The sequence below is a fragment of the Cheilinus undulatus genome, linkage group 8 (assembly GCF_018320785.1).
Source record: "Cheilinus undulatus linkage group 8, ASM1832078v1, whole genome shotgun sequence".
Classification (NCBI taxonomy): domain Eukaryota; kingdom Metazoa; phylum Chordata; class Actinopteri; order Labriformes; family Labridae; genus Cheilinus; species Cheilinus undulatus.
In genome coordinates, this window is record NC_054872.1 from 36153723 (window position 1) to 36159722 (window position 6000).

Consider the following 6000-nt stretch of genomic DNA (forward strand, 5'->3'; position numbering starts at 1 on the left):
AGCGCCGCAGACACGCTGCTCCGGGCAGACAGCCCTGGTCAGAGCCGTGTGCGTAATTCTGCTACACTGACCAAGGGGGATTCCGCCCCTTCATCCACCCCACCACCCACTCACCAAATCTGACAGCAGGGCGGGCACACTGTCACAGGTGCTCAAATCCCATTGGCTGATTATTTCCATCAGAAATACCAGAAGATTTGGGTTAAAATTGGAGGATTTTGAAGCTTAGCACCATGCCTAAACTTTTAACCTCTGTTAATCCAGAAAAAGGACTATATTCACATGTTTCTATAATAATGAAATACTCAGCTGAAGTGGGTTTTTTTTTTTTGCACATTCACACCTGTTATGTTGATGGTTGCTGAGGGGGCAATATTACTTATTCATGGACTCTGACAGGCAGTCCTATTTTTCCTTTCACACACACATATTCAGCAGTACTTTCTGATAAAGTCTGGAAGTTGGGAAGCCAGTTCTTGCAGATTTTAATCACCCATAGGTAATCAGGATGGCCTACGAAGACATGCCGGAATGAATGAAATATCCAGCAGCTGAATAATGAATTGTCCCTTAACAAGGAGACAAAGCTTGTGATCCAGGTTTCATTAAAGCTATCAGGGAAGGATTCTATTTGTCACATTTGATTTCTAGTTTAAACTAGATGATGGCAAATACAGTCTTTGACCAACTTCACAACTAGTAATGTGGCTGAGTTTGCCCTGGAACCTCACCCTCTCTCCATGCAATGTCCATGGACAGGAGCTGTACTTAAAAGTTGCACAACACAGCCACACAGTGTGCACTCAGACATTACTAATGTTGAGAAATTTGTTTCAAAAATAGCACACTCTTAAATGCACGAGGATGTGTCACAGTGTGTCATGGAATGACTTCATGTTGAACATCAGTGGCATCAGATGGTCAAAATGCCATGACGATAATAGTTTGTTTTTGTTAAAAGTCTGCAGGCTGAGACATTTATTTGGTAAATGGGGAATTATTTATTATATTTTCATTTTCATTTGGCCATCATAAAATCCAACCAATGCTGGAGAGAGAAGCCAATTGTATCATGATGCTTTTTAACAAGTTATTCTCCAGAGGGCCAGGATTTCACAAGATTACACAATGTGTCTTGATTACACTTGAAGTGAAAGAAAAGTAATTGTGAGTTTCAAGAAGACAAATGATCGGATCGAGAGGCTCCCAGCAGGAATCTCCAGAGAAACAAGACTGTGAGGAGGAGAAAGATGCAGAGAGAAAGACAGAGTGACAGGGTGACAGGCAGAATGACAGACAGGAAGGCCCGGGCAGCACAAGTTTGAAAACTACATATGTGTTCGGTCCCTTCCAGGCTGACTGCAGCGTTGTCCCCATACCAGACATTCCAGAGGCAGCGTGGCTGGCTTCAGGCTTCAGGCTGATCCTGGAACAGCATGTTCTGCACAGCAGTAATCACCTCAGCCAGCCACAAGCAAGGCACAGCACCACATCAACAACAAGGCCGAGCTTTGTGCCTGTCATTTCTCACCCTGAAAAAGCACTCTAAAATTTCATTCACATATGGAAAGGGACACATTTTTTCCAGGCCCATCCTCGTTTCCTTGGCCCTGCCTCACAACCTCATGATGTTGTGCAATTTATCCCTGCACCCTGCTCTGCCCGGTGGGATTAGGAGGAGAGGAAGCCGGAGAAGCCGCAAGAACACCCTTGGGAGATCGATGCCTGTCTGGGAAAACACCTCCCCTGATTCTCCTCCCCTCTCAGCAAACAACCCACACACTCTCTAACAAGCATATGGGCTCCCAATGACACATGAAGGAGAGGGCTCACATCCAAGTATTGGGAATGTTCCTGAGTAGGCGAAGCTGCATTTTCACCCCTCCATGGCGTTGGCCCAAAGTAGGCCGACTTAAAAACTTCCCACTGAGAGCAAGAGCCAGCTTTCTGTGGCATCTTGGCATCTTGGCTGCCAACTATGAACATTATGTTCAGAGGCAGTGAAGACAATTGGTGCCAAGAGTTTTAATTAAGACTGTGTTGTGGAATCGAGAGTAAAGGCATTTGCAGGTAAAGGCTTCTCTGCCAATTTCAGAGGTCTAACAAAATATGATTAAATAACACTATCTGCCTTAGCTAATTAATTATATTTAACAGTTAAAGACCCAGAACAAGCAAATGGCCCAGAGAGGAAAATCAGTGTGTGCCGCTCTCACACCCCAAAGTGCAGCGAGCATAATGGTATTATAATAAACTGTTGATGGCAGTGATGCTTAGAGACAGCAGGGGTAAGTGGACAGTGGAGTTAATTTCACTGAAACAGAGCAGTCGAATGTGTGAGGAGAAGTCTAGTGAGCTGATGGAGATATTATCATTTTAGACAGTGGTTTTCAAACTTTTGCTCAAGGCACACCATATTCATATCCAAGCAAAATAGCCTCTTTAAAACTTGTTATAGTTTCTTTAGTTGTTTTATAGTTTGAGTAATGATGTATGGTTATACAAATTCACAAGGCACACCTAGACTTGCCTCAGTGATCACCAGTGTGCCTTGCCACACCATTTGAGAACTACTGATTTTAGGCATCTTCTGAAGAAAACATCAGGAATGATTCCACTCTGGCCACAGCATTGTTGACAGCCTTCCTTCAGACAGGCGGAGGGTCATAAAGACAGCTTTCTCTCCAGGGCGATGGATGCAGTGCTGAACTGGACTTTTGTGCTTTTTCATTATTATTTTTATTGGGTTTAATGATGATTTATTGAGTTTGATGATCATTTATTTATCAGGTTGTTGTTAATTGTGTTTATAATGTATTGATTACTGATGCAATTGCTGTCTAGATATATACAGTGCCAATTAAGTTTCTATTCCTATTTTCTCTAGCATCTACACTAAATGCAACAATTTGCCATTTATTAAAAAGCTACTAAACATTTACTGTTTCAAACTCTCTGAATACTTTCTACATGTGCTTCCTTAATCTGAGGAATATTATTAAATCAAGTATCCTTCAGTTTTAAACTGCAGATAAGGAAAATAGGTTTTTTCAAGACCTTATAAGACTTTTTTGCAAAGCTTTCATACATTTTTCACCAAGGAGAGACTTCCATTTGCAACTCTGCCATAAATCCCAGATGGATGGAGGGCTGCATTGGTTTTTGTCCTTCTGGAACATTGCCCAATCTCCAAACAGGATCTCTATATCTCATACAAAGTTAGCAGCAGGTTCTTGGTCACTTCCTTATGAAGGACCTTCTCCTCTGATTGGTCAGTTTGGCTGGACGACCAGCTCTCTGAAGAGCCCTGGTTGTGTCAAACTTCTTCCATTTGAAATTTTTATGTAGCCTTCCCCAGAACTGTGCCCTGCAACAGTCCTGTCTGAGCTCTGCAGGCCATTCCTCTGACCTTTTGTTCTAAAATGCTTTTGTAGCTGTGAGGCCTTCTGTAGAGAGGTGTGTGCCTTTCCAAATCCTGTCCAATCAGTTTAATTTTCCACAGGTGGTCTCCAATCAAGGTGTGGAAACATCTCAGCAAAGATCAAGGGAAATGGGAAGACCCTGAGCTAAATTTCAAGTGTATTTACAAAGGATCTGGATGCTTATGTCAATGTGATATTTCCGTTTTTATTTTTAGTAAATAAGCAAAAAAAAAAAAAAAAATCTAAAATTCTTTTTTCACTTTGTCATGATGGGGTGCTAAGAGGAGATTAATGAGAATTAGAAAAGCACTCAGAGAGCGCAGACCTCTTCCATCAGCCCCATCTCCCAATAGTGAAGAATCCTTTAAAAACATTCCTGGATTCAGACGGTGATCCGGATGACCCCTAAAATCTAATTTGCCTATTACTCCTTCCCCGGTGGGGTGGAGACATGGTGAGGCAAAGCATTGGCTTCACTACGTGAGGACTGTCATGGCGGAAGCACCCATGGGCTCACCGGATGACTGAAAGTCATGGCAGAGGGTGAATATTCCTCTGTTCCTCCAAGCATTGAGTATTCTCATTACAATTCGCTGTCTTTCTCTCTGTTACGCTCCGACTTGTCTCCTCGACCGGGCCTGTGTCTTTCAAACTTTATAAACTCCAAAACTTTGAATAAGTTACTCATGTCCGCCATCTCCTGGTGTAAAGTGGTAACAGCGCAGACCACTGCCATTAGCCCTATCCCCCAATAGTACAGAATCCTTTAAAAAATTCCTGGATCCAGACGGTGATCCGGATCAGTCCCAAAATCTAATCAGTTCTTCCTTATGCCATTTTTGACATTTCCTGAAAATTTCATGAAAATCTGTCCATGACTTTTTGAGTTATGTTGCTAACAAACAAACAAACAAACCCACCCAATCACATAACCTCCTTGGCAAAGGTAATAAAAATGATTTCAGCAAAATGGTTTCAACCGTAGCATCAGGCTGCACCATAACAAAATTTTAAAAATAAAGGGGGTCTGGATACTTTCTGAATGCACTGTACGTGTAGAAGGTATGCCAGGGGTCATCAACTACATTTGTACCTGGGCTAGATTTTGTTTGGACAGACACTGTGGGGGCCAGACTTCAAATCTAAACAGTTTGGTATAATTAACATATTATTGTATTAGTATTTGTATTTATTTAAAAGGCAGGGAAAATGTCCCTCTCCAAGAGCCTGAAGTAAAATTTGACCGGCAGACTTACTTATGCAAACATGACTGATGTGTATGTGTTTTTCATGCATCATATTTAATCATGATGGCTGACGGGGGGGTTCTGTAAAAATTGGTCAAACCAAAGTAATTCCTGATTAAACTGTTTCAATACTGATCATTTTTAGGGTTGATTTAATAGCTAAAGGGACTAAAGATACCCTTAAAACCATATGTTTTTCGGGGCCGGATCGGAAGCTTTTAGGGGCCTAATATGGCACCTGGGCCACTAGTTGATGATCACTGATGTGACGTCTGCTGTTGTCTTAGCCATGCTTACCTTGTTAAAGAATGTTTTTCGTATCTCAGGAGGAATAATCCTGTTTAAATAAAAAACGGTGAACTTGGAAGCATTTTTTGCTACTGTGTGACATTTGATTGGCTTTTGTCAGTCAGTGAAACACAGAGGTGACTTATTGATGATGAAAACTCATTTTAAAAGCCAAAGAAGTATATATGTTGACATTACTTTGATTGTTTTGTGAATTTACAACCTACAAAATAAATTATCAAACACTGTTCACTTGTGTTTGCAAGCATTATGCTAACTGAAGCACCACTATGACCCCCTTTTTTTTATTTTGACACACTGTAACCCATTCCCCTGAAAAAACAGACTTGTCTGTTTTTTTTTTTGCATTGATGTGTTGGAAGAGGTTGTCACTCTAGTCTCTATTTCCTGAAATAAACCATACAGAATGCCACATTGCTTCCGGCAACCAGTTAAATCCCTCACTTGTGCAAGTCAGTGGTTGGCTCCATCCACAATAGATGAGCAGGCCTGATGCCAAGACACTGATTAGCCTAGCTATGCCTCTGTTCTCCAGGCAATGCGGAGTGGAGGTGCAGTGGGAGTCCAGCTCATCACCAAAGAGCACACTGCTAAACACAAGTTTAAGTGGAAAAAAGCCAGCAGACTGTAGTGTATCCATGCTGGACATATAAAGCCTTGGGCAAGGAGGCATCTGCTTCTTTAATACATAATTCACTCAGAGCTGAAACATCATGCTTTAATCCTGAGGGCCGGGAGACAGCTTCTGGTTTTTGGAGCTAAAATCTGTCTCCATCAGATAATCTCGTCCCATTGATGGGGAACTTAGTGAACTAAGAAATTGACCATAAAAACAGGTTTAATTTGAGTGTTTCCTCGATTTGCTTCCAAAAGCTGATTATGAAGAATTCATGACAATCTCTGGCGCACCTTGAAAAACTATTGTTTCTGAGGTGCACCAAATGTATGTAGAAGCAATGTCATCTCACCTTTCCACCTCAGCGAGCTTGTCCTCATCAGCCTTGATATGCAGGTAGGTCAAC